General features: G+C 41.2%; 1 long non-coding RNA gene across 1 annotated transcript; it reads left to right on the top strand.

Annotated features, from left to right (window-relative positions):
• The first annotated feature begins 1,271 nt into the window (after positions 1-1,271).
• On the top strand, positions 1,272-9,230 carry LOC139033499 (uncharacterized). Its single transcript, XR_011486051.1, has 3 exons — positions 1,272-1,318; positions 4,271-4,389; positions 7,542-9,230. It is a non-coding gene; the product is annotated as an uncharacterized lncRNA (long non-coding RNA).
• The last annotated feature ends 13,097 nt before the right edge of the window (positions 9,231-22,327 follow it).

Here is a 22,327-nt window from a genome sequence, read left to right as displayed (position 1 = left end):
ACAAATTGAAAATCAACAATGCTTCTTAGACCTGTGAGAAAGCTGAAGTCACAAGGCAAGTAGCCACACTGAAAATCAAAGAGGTGGGTGAACCCAGAGAAAGTTTCCTGGAAGCAGGAGCCCATTCTAGAGCCGGTGTAGGTACAAACCTTTGCTAGAGGCTATGTGTACACCCGCCATAAGTTAAAAATTCCAGGGGTCCAGTCTTAGTGGAACCCTAACTTTCATAAACTTTACCTTCAGAACCCCCATCAGGTCCTCAGAGTAAAGACTAGATTAGAGAAAATTTCCCTTATGTTTCTGACAAGGGGAGAGGACAAAGAGGCTTTTGAAAACAAGCCCAGAGCATTCTGTTTTTGTTTTTAAACAAAATCCTGCTCTCACAGAAAATTGTTTCCCTTGAGAAACTACCAGAGCCCAACTGATGTAAGGGAAGGGCAATACTCAGCTCCAGGCCCCTCTTATTGTCTCCCTTAAGGGTGTAGGGGTAGGAAGCCGAGAAACACCTGAGAAGGTCAGAGCCCAAGAATACGGGCTCATTAATGACTGAGACCTAAGCAGAGAATTAGAGGATGCTTCTTCTCACCCCTATATCTTTACACCATATCATTCAGGTTCCTAATAACAGGGAGGCAGCAGAAAAGCAGATGGAAGGCAGCTGAGTGTGTATGTTAGCTGCTCACTCGTGTCCGACTCTTTGTGACCCCACGGATTGGGGCTGACCTGGCTCCTCCTGTTCATGGGATATTCCAGCAAGAATACTGGAGTGAGTTACCATTCCCTTCTCCAGGGCATCTTCCCGACCCAGGGATCAAACTGGGTCTCCTACATTGCAGGCTGACTCTTTACCGTCTGAGCCACTAGAAAAGACGAATTGTGCTAAATTATTACGTTATCAGTCCCAATTGCTTATACTCCTGTGGTGATTTATGCCCACCTTGCTATGGCCTCGAGGTCAGCAGGGTGTGTGTTTCTCTGCCCCGTGACGCTGGGCTCGGCCACGTGACTTGCTTTGGCCAACAGGATATTAGTAAGGGAGTGAAGACTTGAACAGTGCTCTCCGCCAGTGGGTCTTGCCCTCCTGAGTTTCTATGATCCCCCACGGGAAGAGTTTCCTTCTGATAGCTGCTGCTCCTTCAATCTGTTTCTTGTTGCTTAGTTGCTAACTTGTGTCTGACTCTTTGTGACCTCATGGATTGTAGCCCGCCAGGCTCCTCTGGCCATAGGACTTTCCCAGGCAAGAATACTGGAGTGGGTTGCCATTTCCTTCTCAGGGGATCTTTCCAACCCTGGGATCAAGCCCATATCTCCTGCAATGGTAAGTGAATTCTTTACCATGAGCCACCAGGGAAGCCCCTTCAATCTGGAACCCAAAGCAAACCCACGTGAGCACACCTGAGCCTAGCGAACAAGCTGGAAACACATGAAGCCAACCTTTAGCACACCTACAGCCCAGCTAAGGTCATCTAAACAACAGTTGGCAGGCAGGCCCATGAGCATGAAAATAAATGCCTGACCTTTTTTGTGTTTTGCTTTGTTTTTTTGGTTATACTACATGTGGGATCTTAGCTCCCCTGCCAGGGATATAACCTGCACCCCCTGAAGTGGATGTGAAGAATTTTAACCACTGAACAACCCGGGAAGTTCCAATAAATACTTGTTTTTCTAAGACACTGAGTTTTGGAGTATATATAATACAGCAAAAGCTAACTAATAAAGAAGCTTGTAGCTAGAGGTGGGTTACTGCTACAAGAGGAATGTAGAAACATTTGGGACTGGGAAGCAAGTGGCCCAGAAACTGTTATAAGCTGGAAGATGATGACATGTGTAGTGGTAACATACTTGATAAAACTTTCAATATTTCACAAAACTATCTACTTGAAAAGCAGATAATGTAACTAATGAAAGGAGGACAACGTTTTAAGGTGGACTGTTTAGCTGTGAACTAGCTGCTACTAGCTACATTTTAAAGCCCTAAAGCAAAGACAGCTCTGAAATGAGCTGAGAAAAAAACTGGTCAGATTTTGAGCAGAGATTAGAAGGAATATAGAGGTCACAGAAATTGCAGAGTAGGGAAAAGAAACTATTTCTCATCAAATCACAGGAGTGGATATTCAAATAGAACGTCAAGAAAAAAAAATCCAAATCAAAAGCACGGCTCTTTTTAAGACCTTGGAAAGGACAAAAATATCATAGAGCAGATCTTCCCAGCTGCACAAGAGGACCAATTGAAATATTAAAAAACTTGGCCCAGAAGCTGGAAGTACCCTAAATTTCCTTAACTGTGTCTAGAGAGAGAGAGCCATCTCCCCCCAAAGAATGGAAGATGTGTCTTTGGACACATAATGGAGATAGTAATCAAATACTTAGAAAACTCACAAAGTTTTTAGGAGAGCTGTATTGGCAAAAGGTTCCTCACAAACCTAGACTGTAAAAAAAAAAAAGAAAACCTTGAGGGTGTTCACAGTGTATAAGGATCTATAAATAATGATTACTATATAAGAAGCAACAGTTAGAATCCTGTATGGAAAATCCGATTGGTTCAAGGTTAAGAAAGGAGTACAACAGGGCTGTCTGCTCTCACCCTGTCTATTTAACCATTATGCTGAGCACATCATGAGAAATGCCAGGCTGGATGAGTTACAAGCTGGAATCAAGATAGGTGGGAGAAACATCAACAACCTCAGATATGTGGATGATACCACTCTAATGGCAGAAAGTGAAGAGGAACTAAAGAGCCTCTTGATGAGGGTGAAGGAGGAGAGTGAAAGAGCTGGCTTAAAACTAAATATTAAAAAAAAAAAAAACTAAGATTATGGCATCTGGCCCCATTACTTCATGGCAAATAGAGGGGGAAAAGGTAGAAGTAGTGACAGATTTCCTCTTCTTGGGCTCTAAAATCACTGCAGATGGTGACTGCAAGCCATGAAATCAGAAGACGTTTGCTTCTTGGCAGGAAAGCTGTAACAAACCTAGACAGTGTGTTGAAAAGCAGAAACATTACTCTGCCAACAAAGGTCCCTGTAGTCAAGGCTATGGTCTTTCCAGTGGTCATGTACGGTTGTGAGAGCTGGACCATAAAGAAGGTAGAGCACCGATGAATTGATAACTTTGAACTATGGTTCTAGAGAAGACTCCTGAGTGTCCCTTGGACAGCAAGCAGATCAAACCAGTCAATCATAAGGGAAATCAACCCTGAATACTCATTGGAAGGACTGATGCTGAAATTGAAACTCCAGTATTTTGGTCATCTGATGTGAACAACTGACTCATTGGAAAAGTCCCTGATGCTGGGAAAGGAGATGGTGGCAGAGGAGAAGAGGGTGTCAGAGGATGAGATGGCTGGATGGCATCACCAATGCAGTGGACATGAACTTGGGCAAACTTTGGGAGATGGCGAGGGACAGAGAGGCCTGGCGTGCTGCAGTCCATGGGGTCTCAAAGAGTCAGACACAGCTGGGCAGCTGAACAATAACAATATAAGGATCTATATAAGCATCTATAAAGATAAAGTCTTTTGTAGTTTAAAGGCAGGAAGCAGGTTGAGAAGTTTACTCTGCCACCAAGATGGGCATGTTCCCCTCTGGCCTTGGAAGAGGCTAAGGAGAATGATGGAAAGTGAAGGACCTCCCAGAGTGTTGGAGCCGTAATGGTGAAGAAGATAAACTTTGGAGTCACTGCCAGGAGCAGATCCAGGGCCTACCCAAGGGACAACATTTACATAGTGGGCTTCCAGAGTTGTTACGGTTATGACTGCTCAACCTCTCACTCCTCTTCCTTTCAAATCAAAGTGTTCATTGTGGTTTTCCTGTCCCTGGGCTCTCATTCTACACAGGGTGTGAAGGGCTGGGGAGGAGGATAACTTGGCTTCTTAGTTTATAGAGGTCCTGATTAAGCAGACATGATGAAAAGTCATGAAAATCTAGACTTTGAGCTGATGCTGTCATTAGATGAGACTTGGGCAGGAAAGAATCTTGGAATGGGTGTGAATATAGTTTGCAAAAGGAAAGATCATTAGTAATTTTGCAGATTGAATTAATGGTTCCAATTATTTATCCGTTGTGGTAATATTTATGGTGACACCTACTATGGACTGACTTACCCCCTAAAAATTCATATTTGAAGCTTTGCCAAATACATGTCTGTATTTGGACATGGGGTCTTTGGGAGGTAATTAAGGTTGTAGGATTAGGTCCCTAATCCAATAGAACTGTGGCCTTATAGGAAGAGGAAGAGAGAAAGAATTCTCACTCTCTCTTTCCACATGCAGCGCTGAAGAAAATTCATGGGAACACACAGTGAGACGGTGATCACCTACTAGTAGGAGAAGAAGCCCCAGAATGAAACCTTACCAGCACTTTGACCTTGGACTTCCCAAATTCCAGAACTGTGAGAAATAAATGTCTGCGGTTTAAGTACTTTGTTAAGGCACTCTGAGCAGATAAGACAACACTCTTACCATGGCCTCATGATGGACAGAGTATTTCTCTAGCCCTTGACTTCAGGCCTGGCCATGAGACTTGCTTTGACCAACAGTGTGTTAGTGGTTAAAATATGCGCAGATGATTGACACGTGCTTGCACAGGCGGGCTTGTTTCTTATACTCAACTGACCAGCCTGGTCCCATCTCCTAAAACTCAGTGATTTACATAAAAAGTATTTTCATGTTTACTGACCTTTAAGTCAACTATGTATCAGATGAGCTGGGCTGGGCTTCCATGGCAGCTTTGTCTGCTTCAGGCAATGAATTGGTTGGGCTTGGCTCCAGGCTGTGCGTTAAGGTCAGCTCCACATGTAAGGTCCAGAGGCCAAGCTTGAGGAGCAGCCACCCAGAGGAAACTCTCCATAGAAACTCTGGTGCATCAGAGGCAAACCCCACTGTGCCAGCACAGGTCAGTTCTCTGCTCACATACATCCACTAACATCCCATTGTGCAGCAAAAGCTGGCAATTACATTACTTGAATTTTGAGACTACATTCTCTCAGAACGATGTTGTTGAGGATGGTATTGTATTGTTCAGTACCCCTCACACAAGACATGTGAGACACTAGGCCGGCATTCACTGCGAGGGAAGGCTCTGTTTCCTGCTGAAGGACGAGTCTGCCTTTTCATTTCCAGTAAAAAGCCTTTTCTGTCTGTAGAAAGAAGAAAAAAATAAGTGCACATAAAAATATATGTGGGGAAATTACTATGAGGATCATGTACTACTAGGACCCGTAGTCTCAGGAAAATCCTGAACTACAATAAATCATAAATAATAACCAAGGACAAAAACTTGAAACCATGCCCTATGAAGGACTATTGAAGAAAAAAAGGAACTTTTAGGAGATTTTTGAAGGAACAGAAGTTTTTAAATCTTAGATTTGGCTTGAGCCACTTCAGAAACTAAGACTAAGAGCAATAAATAAATATTACAGAAGAAAATGGGAGAAGGTTGTAGACATAACATATAAACTGAGAGTTAAGAAGAACAGTGGTTAAGACTCCACACCCCCAAAGCAGGGGGCACGGGTTCAACCCCTGGTTGGGAACTAAGGTCCAACACGCTGTATAGTGCAGTCAAAAAAGAAGAAGAAGCATGAATGAGCTGTACTGAGCTCAACTCTGATGGTGTAAAGAAAGTTAGCGTTTCCACTGTGTCATCTCTGAGGATAAAGTAAAGTAAGAGACTCTTGCCATGGCCTTATCTCCAACTTAAAGATAAATAGCTTCCCTATTTAAAGAACCCCTGGCCAGTCTGACGTGTGAAGAGCTTGGAAGTCATCACTCCTATTCTTACAGAAAGAAAATAAGTTGAACAAACTGAAAATAAACAAGTGTTAGATATATCAGGGAACTGAGTTCACAGGAAAAACTGCAACCCCAAAAACGCAGGAACTGCAACCGTGGAGAGACAGGAACATACAGAGAATTGTAGTTTACTAGGAGCAGAAACTGCAGCCGGAGCCTTGTAGAAACGGCAACCGACTAGTTACTGGAGACTGGGCCGGGTTAGTTAAGGAGACAATGTGCCTGGGGGCCCCACATTTTTGAGTTTTATGTCCCGAAGCCTCACCAGGTTCTCAGGGTGAATATGGAAGAAAAATCGCTTCATACATCCAGAAGGAGAAGGGGGAAATTAACCATTTAAAAAGAGTGCTTTGTTCTCTTTAACAAAAGCCTGCTTTTAAGGCAAGCTATTTTGCCGGAGCTTAACCAACTCTGTTTTAGCAGAGCCTAACTGAACTGGGAGGAGGGGAAAACCCAAGTCCAACTCCTCTTCCTATCTCAGTTAAGGAGGAAGGAGAAGAAAACTGAGAAGTACCTGTGAAGGTCATAGCTCAGGAACAAAGGAGACATGATTATAGATTATGAAATGCTTATGCTCCCCCAATAGTTTTCACCATATCAAAGAGGCTCCTGTATGGTACAATAACATAGATTTACAGCTAAAAGAACTTCAAGGCTCAGATCCTAAAGAAAGAATTGCTAGGGAAATCCAAAGACAGCAAAGGAGACAAAAACAAAGACACTCAGGAAATTTTAGGGTCTAACATCTCAGCTATAGCAAACTGCAAGTATAGCCTAATCCTAGCCCAATAAATATTAAACCTCAAAGTAAATGTCCATTTACCTCAGTTCTTTCACCCAATGATTCATGTCTGGGTTTTAACAAAAATGCCAAGGTATGCTAAAAAGCAAAAAAAAAAAAAAACAGCTTGAAGAGACAGAATAAATATCAGAACTAGACTCAGATATGCCAGAGATTTTAAAATTACCAAATTGGGAATTTAAAATAACCATGAGTGATATGCTAAGGGATTTAATGGGAAAAGTATACCACATGTAAGAAAAGACAGATGATGTCAGCATAGAGATGGAAACTCTGAGAAAGTATCAAAAGGAAATTCTAAAAATAAAAAACAGTGCAATATAAGTCAAGAATGCCTTTGACAGGTTCATCAGTAGTTTGTGCACAGTCAAGGAAAGAATCAGTGAACATGAAGATATGTCAGTAGAAATTTCCCAAATTGAAAAGCAAAATAAAAAACAGGAGAAAAATAACTATAAAAGATTACAACAGGTATAGCATACACATAACAAAAATGCCAGGAGGAGAATAGAGAAAGGAATGAAAGAAATATTTTAAGTAATAATAATGAATTTCCCTAAATCAATGACTCAGCAAACCATAGATCCAGGAAACTCAGAGAATATCAAGCAGGAAAATATCAAAAAGCTACACCTAAAAATATCCTATGAAAACTACAGAAAAACAAAAAGAAAATCTTAAAAGCAAGAAGAGAGTGGAGTGAAATAATTCAAGTGTTGAAAGAAAAAGCATCCCTGTGGCAGAGACAAAAATCCAGGTTCCCCTTAACAATGAGTGGAACTGTCATTGGAAAGTGCCTGCCTGGATATATTCTACACTTCCCAGCCCCTCCTCATATAACTGCAATTAATCCTAACTAATAGAATGTAAGCAAAAGAGATGTGTGTCACTTTAGGACTTAAAAAAACAGGCTGTACATTCTCCACTTTCCCTTTTCTCCTCATTCAGGTGGATGAAGAAAACCACAAGGCCTGGAGGTGGGGCAGAGCTGCAGGATGAAAGGAGCCTGGCTCCATAAATGGCAACATGGAGGAGAGTCACCTGTGGGCCAGGAATACCCACAAAGGACTGTTACATAAATGAAAGATAAATTTCTATCATTTGAGCCTTTATATACTTGATAGTCTGTTGGTAGTCTGTACAGTATTCTCCCCTTATCCACAGTTCCACTTTCCATAGCTTTAGTTACCCATAGTCTACCATAGTCTGAAAATATTAAATGGAAAATTCCAGAAACAAACGACTCATAAATGTTAAACTGTGCATCTTTCTGAGTGGCATGATGAAGTCTTGCACCTCCCCCTCCATCATGCCTGGGACATGAATCGTCCCTTTGTTCAGCATATCCTTTCTGTTAGTCACTTAGCAGCCATTTTTATTATAATTTGATTGTATCAGTATGTCAGTGCTTGGGTTCAAGTGATACTTATTTTATTTGATAACAGCTCCAAACTACTAGAGTAGTGATGCTGGCAATTTGGTTATGCCAAAGAAAAACCATAAAGTGCTTCCTTTAAGTGAAAAGATGAAAGTTTTCAACTCAGTAAGTAAAAAAAGTCATATGCTGAGGTTGCTAACATACGGGAAGAACAAATCTTCTATCCATGAAATGGAGAAAAAGAGAAAATAAACTCATGCTAGTTTTGCTGTTGCACCTCAAACTGTAAAAATCACAGTCACAGTGTATGATAGTATTTAGTTAAGATGGAAAAGGTATTAAATTTGTGAGTAGAAGACATGAAGAGAAAATGGTACAGTACTATCTGTGGCTTCAAGCATCCACTAAGTGTCTTGAATCATGTCCCCAGCTAACAAGGGGAGACTACTCCACTACAGTCAATATTACAATTCTCTTTCCTTTTTCTCTAGAAAATCCTTTACCTGTTCCTTCACCCTCTGAGTTGCTCTAACAACAAACTGCCTCTCCAGGAACCTAAACCTTCTAAGAACTGTCCTAAGAAGGTTTTCCCTTACCACTTTATCAAGATCTCCCAGGAACAGTTTGAGGCTTTACTGGGACTATGAATGTAGAGGACCTATCTTGATCTTCCTCTAAAGTGCCAGAATCCCAGGGAAGTAAAAGATAGAGCCAGCAGTGACACTCCTCCCCCGATTTGGTTCTCTCTTCCTCTGCTTCCAATCTTGGATTCCCTTGTCCACACAACTGAGGATTTCTACCACGTGATGGTAATTCTCATTTCGTCTACTTTTGAGCATCCCCATGAGGGCCAATGATGGGAGTGCTAAGTCCAAGATTGCCTGTTGTCACTGTCTCAATTAGCTATCACTACAAAAATGCTACCTAAGCGGCCACCCAAGGACTAAACACTTTAAAACAAAACAGTGATGTCTCCTTATGTTCACAGGATGGCTGTGAGCACATGTCTCATTCTGGAACCGAGGCTGGAGTGGCAGTGACTGATGAGGCATATTTTGACATGGCAGAGGACAACAGCTACCAAAAGTGTAAGTGACAATATGTGAGACTTTTCATGGCCCATGTTTGGGACGCACATGTAGTCACTTCCATCCACATTCAATTGATCAAAGCATGTCACATGGCCATGCCAAGTGAAGGGGTACTGAAGCACATTCTGCACAACTGAGATCTGGCTGGGCATGCTACATAACAGCAGGGTGTACTGCCACAGGGACACAGTCTGACTCTTAATTCTATCTACCGCAGTCTCCTGTGCTGGCACAATAGGGGCCAATAGCTATTCTGTCTGAGGGCCGTGGAGCCGGTGCTGGGGTCAGAAATGTGTATTCACTAGGAGACACTACAATTCAGCAAGCATTTTGTGAAACTTGGACTCTTTGGGATCCCTATGGTTTGTGTACTGAAAAAGTTCAACAAAAGGAAGGATGAAGTCAAACCAATCACATTGTTAAAGAACTGTCATGTTGATCCCATACGTGTTCTGTGAATATGTATTAATTACCCACTATCAGAAATACATCCTAAAAAAGTACCAAAGTCATGTAGCATCTCAAAGACTAGCTTCAGTCACTCCCCATTCATACTAATGCAAAGTCTCATGGAAAATGGAACCACTTAATGATAGAGTTAAGGGGAAACTTGGACAATAACCAGCTTAACCTCCTGTTTCTGAAGATAAAGAAACCAGGCAGATAAGTGATGTGACTTAGCTACTTTAACATGAATGTTAACAGTATATTGTGTAACCCCAGCATTTTGTTCCTATGATAAGTCAAAGCAAAAACAAAACTCAGTTGTGGATTTGACTGGTGATAGAAATAAAAGTTGATGATGTAAAGAGCAATACTGCATAGGAACCTGGAACGTTAGGTCCATGAATCAAGGCAAATTGGAAGTTGTCAAACAGGAGTGATTGACATTTTAGGAATCAGCGAACTAAAATGGACTGGAATGGGTGAATTTAACTCAGGTAACCATTATATCTACCACTGTGGGCAAGATTCCCATAGAAGAAATGGAGTAGCCGTCAGGGTCAACAAAAGAGTCTGAAATGCAGTACTTGGATACAATCTCAAAAATGACAGAATGATCTCTATTTATTTCCAAGTGAACCACTGAATATCACAGTAATACAAGTCTATGCCCTGACCAGTAATGCTGAAGAAGCTGAAGTTTAATGGTTCTGTGAAGAACTTCAAGACCTTCTAGAATTAACACCCAAAAAAGATGTCCTTTTCATTATAGGGGACTAGAGTGCAAAAGTAGGAACTCAAGAAACACCTAGAGTAGCAAGAAAATTTTGCCTTGGAGTACAGAATGAAGGAGGGCAAAGGCTAATAGAGTTTTGCCAAGAAAACACAATGGTCATAGCAAACACATTCTTCCAACAATACAAAAGAAGACTTCACATGTGGACATCACCAGATGGTCAATACCAAAATCAGATTGATTATATTCTTAATGGCCAAAGATGGAGAAGCTCTATACAGTCAGCAAAAACAAGACCAGGAGCTGACTGTGGCTCAGATCATGAACTCCTTATTGCCAAATTCAGACTTAAATTGAAGAAAGTAGGGAAAACCACTAGACTATTCAGGTATGACCTAAATCAAATCCCTTACAATTATACAGTGGAAGTGAGAAATAGATTCAAGGGATTAGATCTGATAGACAGAGTGCCTGATGAACTATGGACAGAGGTTTCATGACATTGTACAGGAGACAGGGATCAAGACCATCCCCAAGAAAAAGAAATGCAAAAAAGCAAAATGGCTGTCTGAGGAGGCCTTACAAATAGCTATGAAAAGAAGAGAAGTGAAAAGCAAAGGAGAAAAGGAAAGATATACCCATTTGAATGCAGAGTTACAAAGAATAGCAAGGACAGATAAGAAAGCCTTCCTCAGTGATCAGTGCAAAGAAATAGAGGAAAACAATAGAATGGGAAAGACTAGAGATCTCTTCAAGAAAATTAGAGATACCAAGGGAATATTTCATGCAAAATGGGCTCAATAAAGGACAGAAATGGTACAGACCTAACAAAAGCAGAAGATATTAAGAAGAGGTGGCAAGAATACACAGAACTGTACAAAAAAGATCTTCATGACCCAGATGATCCCTCACCTAGAGCCCTACAACCTGGAATGTAAAGTCAAGTGGGCCTTAGGAAGCATCATTATGAACAAAGCTAGTGGAGGTGATGGAATTCCAGTTGAGCTATTTCAAATCCTAAAAGATGATGCTGTGAAGGTACTGCAGTGAATATGCCAGCAAATTTGGAAAACTCAGCAGTGTCCACAGGACTGCAAAAGGTCAATTTTCATTCCAATCCCAAAGAAAGGCAATGCCAAAAAATGCTCAAACTACTGCACAATTGCACTTATCTCACATGCTAGCAAAGTAATGTTCAAAATTCTACAAGCCAGGCTTCAAGAGTACATGAACCATGAGCTTCCAGATGTTCAAACTGGATTTAGAAAAGGCAGAGGAACCAGAGAGCAAGTGGCCAACATCCCCTGGACAATTGAAAAAGCAAGAGAGTTCCAGAAAAACATCTATTTCTGCTTTATTGACTATGCCAAAGTCTTTGACTGTGTGGATCACCACAAACTGTGGAAAATTCTTAAAGAGATGGGAATACCAGACCACCTGACCTGCCTCTTGAGAAATCTGTATGCAGGTCAGGAAGCAACAGTTAGAACCAGACACATGGAACAACAGACTGGTTCCAAATCGAGAAAGAAGTATGTCAAGGCTGTATATTGTCACCCTGCTTATTTAAATTATGCAGAGTACATCATGCAAAATGCTGGACTGGATAAGCACAAGCTGGAATCACGATTACTGGGAGAAATATCAATGACCTCAGATATGCAGGTGACACCACCCTTGTAGCAGAAAGTAAAGAAGAACTAAAGAGTCTCTTGATGAAAGTGAAAGAGGAGAGTGAAAAAGTTGGCTTAAAGCTCAACATTCAAAAAACTAAGATCATGGCATCTGGTCTCATCACTTCATGGCAAATAGATGGGGAAAGAGTGGAAACAGTGACAGACTTAATTTTGGGGGGCTCCAAAATCACTGCCGATGGTGACTGTAGCCATGATATTAAAAGATGCTTGCTCCTTGGAAGAAAAGTTATGACCAACCTAGACAGCATATTAAAAAGCAGAGACATTACTCTGCCAACAAAGTTCCATCTGTTCAAAGCTGATTTTTCCAGTAGTCATGTATGGATGTGAGAGTTGGACTATAAAGAAAGTTGAGTGCAGAAGAATTGGTGCTTTTGAACTGTGGTGTTGGAGAAGACTCTTGAGAGTCCCTTGGACTGCAAGGAGATCAAACCAGTCCATCCTAAAGGAGATCAGTCCTGAATATTCATTGGAAGGACTGATGTTGAAGCTGAAACTCCAGTACTTTGGCCACCTGATGGGAAGAACTGACTCATCTGAAAAGACCCTGATGCTGGGAAAGATTGAAAGCAAGAATAGATGGGGACGACAGAGGATGGCATCACCAACTCAATGGACATGAGTTTGAACAAGCTCTGGGAGTTGGTGATGGACAGGGAGGCCTGGCGTGCTGCAGTCCATGGGGTCACAAAGAGTTGGACACGGCTGAGTGACTGAACTGAACTGGACTAAGTCATGTTAGCAATTGTGGACTTCTACAAAGGTAGGCCCCATGACAGTAATTGAGATCATGGGGCTGGGAGTTCAGAGTCAAGAATTCAGGTGGGTCACTGTTGGTTGGCATTTTCCCAGGAAAAACCTAGTCAAAACTGCACAAGAACAGTGGGGCTCATAGAGACTCAACTCCTAGCATAATATTCCTCTTTGGTTATCTCATACTCTGTCTTAATACTTTTTTTGTAAGAAGGCAAGTTACCAACAGTGTCCCTAGTATTCTTCTCCTTCCTGATACCCTCTTCACCATTTCATTTGAGCCAGCCATTTTCTCAGAAAACTTAAGAGCAGAATGGCAGTCAGTGTGAGCTAAAAATGTCACTCTTACCTTAAAGTATGTTAAATTTATATACAAGAAGAATATTTTGTAAAAACAAAAAATCCTGATATCTCTTCCAATATGTGAATCAAATGTTCTCCTTTGACTAGACTTCTCTGGTCTTGGGTTGTCTGCCACAATTACTCTTCAAAGACACAACTGTCATACTATATTTCATATATTGACTGATACACAGTTCCACTGTAGCCTCTCCATGGCAGACAGAAGTCAAAGTCACAAGTAAATACAGGAATGGTGACAAAAACTTGGAGAACTCTTTCCCTGCCAGCAACTCATGTCTAAAGGACAGTCTGAAAAGTGACAAAACCATCTCCTTCACCAAATTTGAGTCAAGCTCCTCTGAACCCTCTTCTCTACCTTGGACACATACACACACTTACTCTGGTGCCAAGACCGCCAAGCCCTGTTGTAGCAAGAATTCTGCTAAGTCAGGTTAGAGAGAATCCCCTATCTTATATATCAATCAAACCATTGATTGCCATCAGCAAGAATCCTTCTACCCTTCATGTCTCCTCTTAGTATTCCACCCACTGACCCCCTCACTCAGTGTAAGCGATGATCCCCCAACTTGTTTTTGCTGTACTAAGCCAGAAAACTCATCTCAACTGCAATAGTATTGCCAACTATGTCAGTAACCCCGAATAAAATCCTACTATTTCACTTTAAACAGTGTCAGAATTTCTTCTTTGCGATACCAACAAAAACTCAAATCTGAGCTCTTTTTTCTGGAATGAGATGGGCTTCAGGGCTTCACTGCCCATTTTTGTTGTATCATCCACAGAGCTATATGCAAATTCTTTGAACATTTTGGAGAAGATTCTTATAAAACGTTACTTTCTCGGTGGCATTACGTATTTGGGATTTAACAAGCAACAACTACAAAAATCAGGAAGATCTTTCAACATGTATTAATATATTACATACTAAGCTCTAAAAACCAGTAGGCCATTCAGTCAGTTCAATTTGTTGCTCAGTCATGTCCGATAGTTTTCAACCCCATGGACTGCAGCACTCCAGGCCTCCCTGTCCATCACCAACTCCTGGAGCTTGTTCAAACTCATGTCCATCGAGTCGGTGATGCCATCTAACCATCTCATCCTCTGTCGTCCCCTTCTCCTCCTGCCTTCAATCTTTCTCAGCATCAGAGTCTTTTCCAATGAGTCAGTTCTTTGCATCAGATGGCCAAAAGTATTGGAGTTTCAGCTTCAGCATCAGTCCTTACTTAGGACTGATTTCCTTTAGGATTGACTGGTTTGATCTCCTTGCAGTCCAAGGGGCTCTCAAGAGTCTCCTCCAACACCACAGCTCAAAAACATCAATTCTTCCACACTCAACTTTCTTTATAGTCCAACTCTCACATCCATACATGACTACAGGAAAAACCATAGCTTTGACTAGACAGACCTTTGTTGGCAAAGTAATGTCTCTGCTTTTTAATATGCTGTCTAGGTTGGTCATAGCTTTTCTTTCAAGGAGGAAGCATCTTTTAATTTCATGGCTACAGTCACCATCTGCACTGATTTTGGAGCCCAAGAATATAAAGTCTGTCACTGTTTCCATTGTTTCCCCATCTATTTGCCATGAAATAATGGGACCAGATGCCATGATCTTAGTTTTTTGAATGCTGAGTTTTAAGCCAGACTTTTCACTCTCCTCTTTCACCTTCATCAAGAGGCTCTTTAGTTCTTTTGCTTTCTGCCATTAGAGTGGTGTCATCTGCATATCTGAGGTTATTGATATTTCTCCCAGCAATCTTGATTTCAGCTTGTGAGTCATCCAGCCCAGCATTTTGCATGCTGTACTCTGCATATAAGTTAAATAAGCACAATGACAATACACAGCTTTGATGTACTCCTTTTCAAATTTGGAACCAGTCCATTGTTCCATGTCTGGTTCTAACTGCTGCTTCTTGACCTGTATACATGTTTCTCAAGAGGAAGGCCAGGTGGTCTGGTATTCCCATCTCTTTAACAATTTTCCACAATTTGTGGTGATCCACACAGTAAGAGACTTTGGCGTACTCAATAAAGCGGTCTACTTAGACGTTTTTCTGGAACTCTCTTGTTTTTTCAATGATCCAAGGAATGTTGGCCATTTGCTCTCTGGTTCCTCCGCCTTTTCTGAATCCAGCTTGAACATCTGGAAGCTCATGGTTCATGTACTCTTGAAGCCTGGCTTGGAGAATTTTGAACATTACTTTGCTAGCATGTGAGATAAGTGCAATTGTGCAGTAGTTTGAGCATTCTTTGGCATTGCCTTTCTTTGGGATTGGAATGAAAATTGACCTTTTGCAGTCCTGTGGCCACTGCTGAGTTTTCCAAATTTGCTGGCATATTCACTGCAGTACTTTCACAGCATCATCTTTTAAGATATGAAATGGCTCAACTGGAATTTCATCACCTCCACTAGCTTTGTTTGTAGTGATGCTTTCTATGGCCCACTTGACTTCACATTCCAGGATGTCTGGCTCTACGTGAGTGATCACATCATCATGGTTATCTGGGTCATGAAGATCTTTCTTGGTATAGTTCTTCTGTGTATTCTTGCCACTTCTTAGAATCTTCTGCTTCTCTTACATCCATAACATTTCTGTCCTTTATTGTGCCCATCTTTGCATGAAATATTCCCTTGGTATCTCTAATTTTTTTGAGGCAATCTCTAGTCTTTTCCATTATTGTTTTTCTCTATTTCTTTGCACTGATCACTGAGGAAGGCTTTCTTATCTCTCCTTGCTATTCTTTGGAACCCTGCATTCAAATGGGTATATCTTTCCTTTTCTCCTTTGCCTTTAGCTTCTCTTCTTTTCTCAGCTATTTGTAAGGCCTCCTCATACAACCATTTTGTCTTTTTGCATTTCTTTTTCTTGGGGATGGTCTTGATTACTGCCTCCTCTACAATGTCACAAACCTCTGTTCATAGTTCTTCAGGAACTCTATCAGATCTAATCCCTTGAATCTATTTCTCACTTCCACTGTATAATTGTAAGGGATTTGATTTAGGTCATACCTGAATGGTCTAGTAGTTTTCCCTACTTTCTTCAATTTAAACCTGAATTTTGCAATAAGGAGTTCATGATCTGAGCCACAGTCAGCTCCCAGTCTTGTTTTTGCTGATTGTATAGAGCTTCTCCATCTTTGACTGCAAAGAATATAATCAATCTGATTTTGGTGTTGACCATCTGGTGATGTCCATGTGTAGAGTCTTCTCTTGTGTTGTTGGAAGAGGGTATTTGCTATGACCAGTGCATTCTCTTGGTCTTTTCCCTGCTTCATTCTGTACTCCAAGGCCAAATTTGCCTGTTACTCTAGTTATCTCTTGACTTCCTACTTTTGCATTCCAGTCCCCTATGATGAAAAGGACATCTTTTTGGCATGTTAGTCCTTGGAGGTTTTATAGGTCTTCATAGAACCATTTAGCTTCAGCTTCTTCAGTGTTAGTGGTTGGGGCATAGACTTGGATTACTGTGATATTGAATGGTTTGCCTTGGAAACAAACAGAGATCATTCTGTCATTTTTGAAACTGCATCCAGATACTGCATTTCAGACTCTTTTTTTTGACTATGAGGGCTTCTCTATTTCTTCTAAGGGATTCTTGCCCACAGTAGTAGATATAATGGTCATCTGAATTAAATTTGCTTATTCCCATCCATTTTAGTTCACTGATTCCTAAAATGTCGATGTTCACTCTTGCCATCCCCTGTTTGACCACTTCCAATTTACCTTGGTTCATGGACCTAACATTCCAGGTTCCTATGCAATATTGTTCTTTATAGCATTGGACTATTTTCATCACCCATCACATCCACGACTCTGCACTGTTTTCAGTTTGGCTCTGTCTCTTCATTCTTTCTGGAGTTATTTTTCTACTCTACTCCAGTACCATATTGGGCACCTACCGACCTGGGGAGTTCATCTTTCAGTGTCCTATCTTTCTGCCTTTTCATACTGTTCATGGGGTTCTCAAGGCAAGAATACTGAAGTGGTTTGCCATTCCTTTCTCCAGTGGACCACATTTTGTCAGAACTCTCCACCATGACCCATCTGTCTTGGGTAGCCCTACACAGCATGGCTCATAGTTTTATTGAGTTAGACAAAACTGTGGTCCTTGTGATCAGTTTGATTCATTTTCTGTGACTGTGGTTTTCATTCTGTCTGCCCTCTGAGGGATAAGATAAGAGGCTTATGGAAGCTTTCTGATGGGAGAGACTGACTGTGGGGAAACTGGGTCTTGTTCTGATGGGTGGGGCCATGCTCAGTAAATCTTTAATCCAATTTTCTGTTGATGGGCAGGCTGTGTTCCCTCCCTGTTGTTTGACCTGAGACCAAACTATGGTGGAGGTAATGAAGATAATGGTGACCTCCTTCAAAAGGTCTTGTGCATGCACTGTTGTATTCAGTGCCCCTGACCCTGCAGCAGGCCACTGTCAACCCACACCTCCACCAGAGACTCCTGGACACTCACGGGCAAGTCTGGGTCAGTCTCTTGTGGGGTCACTGCTCCTTTCTCCTGGGTCCTGGTGCACACAAGGTTTTGTTTGTGCCCTCCAAGAGTCTGTTTCCCCAGTCCTGTGTAAGTTCTGTAATCAAATCCCACTGGCCTCCAAAGTCAAATTCCCTGGGGGTTCTCAGTCCCTTTGCCAGATCCCCAGGTTGGGAAATCTGTTGTGGGTCCTAGAACTTTCTTAACAGTGTGAGAATTTATTCTGTATAACTGTTCTGCACTTTGTGGGTCATCTGCTCAGCAACTCTATGGTGGGGTTAATGGCAACCTCCTCCAAGAGGGCTTATGCCACATGCTGTGTGACCCAGGTCTGCTGCACCCAGAGCCCCTGCCCCTGTGGCAGGCCACTGCTGACCCATACCTCTGCAGGAGACACTCAAACACTCAAAGGCAGGTCTGGCTCAGTCTCTGTGGGGTCTCTGGGTCCTGGTGCACACAAGGTTTTGTTTGAGCCCTCCAAGCGTCTCTGGCGGGTATGGGGTTTGATTCTAAACGCAATTTCACCCCTCCTACCATCTTGCTGGGGCTTCTCCTTTGCCCTTGGACGTGGGGTATCTTTTTTTGGTGGGATCCAACATTCTCCTGTCGATGGTTGTTCAGCAGTGAGTTGTAATTTTGGAGTTCTCACAGGAGAAGATGAGTGCATGTCCTTCTACTCTGCCATCTTGTGGGTCACAGTGGTCCCATCAAGGGCTCAGAATAAGCCCCTGGGTGTGAAACAGCTGTTTTTAGTTCCAACACACAGCTGACTAGATAGGGGCAGAAGGCTTTTAAGGCCATTCATGTATGACTTAAATCAAATCCCTTATGATTATACAGTAGAAGTGACACATAGATTCAAGGGATTAGATATGATAGACAGAGTGCCTGAAGAACTATGGAGGAAGGTTAGTAACATTGTACAAGAAGTGGTGACCAAAAACATCCCCCAAGAAAAGAAATGCAAAAGGCAAAATGGTTGTCTGAGGAGGTCTTACAAATAGTTGAGAAAAGAAGAGAAGCAAAAGGCAAAGGAGAAAGGGAAAGACATACCCATCTGAATGCAGAGTTCCAAAGAATAGCAAGGAGAGATAAGAAAGCCTTTCTCAGTGATCAATACAAAAAAAAAAAAAAAATAGGGGAAAACAATAGAATGGGAAAGACTAGGGATCTCTCTAAGAAAATTAGAGATATCAAGGGAACATTTCATGCAAAGATGGGTACAATAAAGGACAGAAACAGTATGAACCTAACAGAAGCAAAAGAGATTAAGAACAGGTGGCAAGAATACACAGAAGAACTATACAAAAAAGGTCTTAATGACCCAGATAACCACAATGGTGTGATCACTCACCTAGAGCCAGACATCCTGGAGTGTGAAGTCAAGTGGGCCTTGGGAAGCATTACTATGAACAAAGCTAGTGGAGGTGGTGGAACTCCAACTGAGCCATTTCAAATCCTAAAAGATGATTCTGTGAAAGTACTGCACTCAATATGCCAGCAAATTTGGAAAACTCAGCAGTGTCCACAGGACTGGAAAAGGTCAGTTTTCAGTCCAATCCCAAAGAAGGGCAATGTTAAAGAATGTTTAAACTACCACACAATTACATTCATTTCACATGCTAGCAAGGTAATGCTCAAAATCCTTCAAGCTAAGCTTCAACAGTACATGAACTGAGAACTTACAGATGTACAAGCTGGATTTAGAAAAGGCAGGGGAACCAGAGATCAAATTGCCAATGTCTGTTGGATCATAGAAAAGGCAAGGGAATTCCAGAAAAGCATCTATTTCTTCTTCATTGACTATGCTAAAGCCTTTGACTGTGTGGATCACAACAAACTGTGGAAAATTCTTAAAGAGATGGGAATACCAGACCACCTTACCTGTCTCCTGAGAAATCTGTATGTAGGTCAAGAAGTAACAGTTAGAACTGGACATGAAACAACAGACTGGTTCCAAATTGGGAAAGGAATACATCAAGACTGTATACTGTCACCCTGCTTATTTAACTTATATGCAGAGTACATCATGAGAAATGCTGGGCTGGATGAAGCACAAGCTGGAATTAAGACTGCTGGGAGAAATATCAATAACCTCAGATATGCAGATGACACCACTCTAATGGCAGAAAGCAAAGAACTAAAGAGCCTCTTGATTAACATGAAAGAGGAGAGTGAAAAGTCTGGCTTAAAACTCAACATTCAAAAAACTAAGATCATGGTATCCAGTCCCATCACTTCATGGCAAATTGACAGGGTAAAAATGGAAACAGTGATAGATTTTATTTCTTGGGCTCCAAAATCGCTGCAGACGGTGGCTGTAGCCGTGAAATTAAGACACTTGCTCCTTGGAAGAAAAGCTTTTTTTTTTTTTTTTTTTTTTTTTTTTTTTTTTTTTTTAATTTTTATTAGTTGGAGGCTAATTACTTTACATCATTACAGTAGTTTTTGTTATACATTGATATGAATTAGCCATGGATTTACATGTATTCCCCATCCCAGTCCCCCCTCCCACCTCCCTCTCCACCCGATCCCTCTGGGTCTTCCCAGTGCACCAGGCCCGAGCACTTGTCTCATGTCCCCAACCTGAGCTGGTTATCCGTTTCACCCTAGATAATATACATGTTTCAATGCTGTTCTCCTGAAACATCCCACCCTCTCCTTCTCCCAGAGTCCACAAGTCTGTTCCATACATCTGAGTCTCTTTTTCTGTTTTGCATATAGGGTTATCATTACCATCTTTCTAAAGTCCATATATATGTGTTAGTATACTGTAATGGTCTTTATCTTTCTGGCTTACTTCGCTCTGTATAATGGGCTCCAGTTTCATCCATCTCATTAGAACTGATTCAAATGAATTCTTTTTAATGGCTGAGTAGTATTCCATGGTGTATATGTACCACAGCTTCCTCATCCATTCGTCTGCTGATGGGCATCTGGGTTGCTTCCATGTCCTGGCTATTATAAACAGTGCTGCGATGAACATTGGGGTGCATGTGGCTCTTTCAGATCTGGTTTCCTTGGTGTGTATGCCCAGAAGTGGGATTGCTGGGTCATATGGCAGTTCTATTTCCAGCTTTTTAAGAAATCTCCACACTGTTTTCCATAGTGGCTGTACTAATTTGCATTCCCACCAACAGTGTAAGAGGGTTCCCTTTTCTCCACACCCTCTCCAGCATTTATTGCTTGTAGACTTTTGGATAGCAGCCATCCTGACTGGCGTATAATGGTACCTCATTGTGGTTTTGATTTGCATTTCTCTGATAATGAGTGATGTTGAGCATCTTTTCATGTGTTCTTCCAGCAAACAAAAGCCCAGGACCAGATGGCTTCACAGCTGAATTCTACCAAAAATTTAGAGAAGAGCTAACACCTATCTTACTCAAACTCTTCCAGAAAATTGCAGAAGAAGGTAGACTTCCAAACTCATTCTATGAGGCCACCATCACCCTAATTCCAAAACCAGACAAAGATGCCACAAAAAAAGAAAACTACAGGCCAATATCACTGATGAACATAGATGCAAAAATCCTTAACAAAATTCTAGCAAACAGAATCCAACAACATATTAAAAAAATCATTCATCATGACCAAGTGGGCTTTATCCCAGGAATGCAAGGATTCTTTAATATTCGCAAATCAATCAATGTAATACACCACATTAACAAATTGAAAGATAAAAACCATATGATTATCTCAATAGATGCAGAAAAAGCCTTTGACAAAATTCAACATCCATTTATGATTAAAACTCTCCAGAAGGCAGGAATAGAAGGAACATACCTCAACATAATAAAAGCTATATATGACAAACCCACAGCAAGCATCACCCTCAATGGTGAAAAATTGAAAGCATTTCCCCTGAAATCAGGAACAAGACAAGGGTGCCCACTCTCACCACTACTATTCAACATAGTTTTGGAAGTTTTGGCCACAGCAATCAGGGCAGAAAAAGAAGTAAAAGGAATCCAGATAGGAAAAGAAGAAGTGAAACTCTCTCTGTTTGCAGATGACATGATCCTCTACATAGAAAACCCTAAAGACTCTACCAGAAAATTACTAGAGCTAATCAATGAATACAGTCAAGTTGCAGGATATAAAATTAACACACAGAAATCTCTTGCATTCCTATACACTAACAATGAGAAAACAGAAAGAGAAATTAAGGAAACAATACCATTCACCATTGCAACAAAAAGAATAAAATACTTAGGAGTATATCTACCTAAAGAAACAAAAGACCTATACATAGAAAACTATAAAACACTGATGAAAGAAATCAAAGAGGACACAAGCAGATGGAGAAATATACCATGTTCATGGATTGGAAGAATCAATATTGTCAAAATGGCTATACTACCCAAAGTAATCTATAGATTCAATGCAATCCCTATCAAACTACCAACAGTATTTTTCACAGAACTAGAACAAATAATTTCACAATTTGTATGGAAATACAAAAAACCTCGAATAGCCAAAGTAATCCTGAGAAAGAAGAATGGAACTGGAGGAATCAATCTGCCTGACTTCAGACTCTACTACAAATCCACAGTCATCAAGACAGTATGGTACTGGCACAAAGACAGAAATATAGATCAATGGAACAGAATAGAAAGCCCAGAGATAAGTCCACGAACCTATGGTCACCTTATCTTCGACAAAGGAGGCAAGGATATACAATGGAAAAAAGATAACCTCTTTAACAAGTGGTGCTGGGAAAACTGGTCAACCACCTGTAAAAGAATGAAACTAGAACACTTTCTAACACCATACACAAAAATAAACTCAAAATGG

Source organism: Odocoileus virginianus, unplaced genomic scaffold (assembly GCF_023699985.2).
Source record: "Odocoileus virginianus isolate 20LAN1187 ecotype Illinois unplaced genomic scaffold, Ovbor_1.2 Unplaced_Scaffold_12, whole genome shotgun sequence".
NCBI classification, from domain to species: domain Eukaryota; kingdom Metazoa; phylum Chordata; class Mammalia; order Artiodactyla; family Cervidae; genus Odocoileus; species Odocoileus virginianus.
The sequence above is the reverse complement of the archived record's forward strand: the minus strand, read 5'-3'. Positions and strand labels throughout refer to the sequence as shown.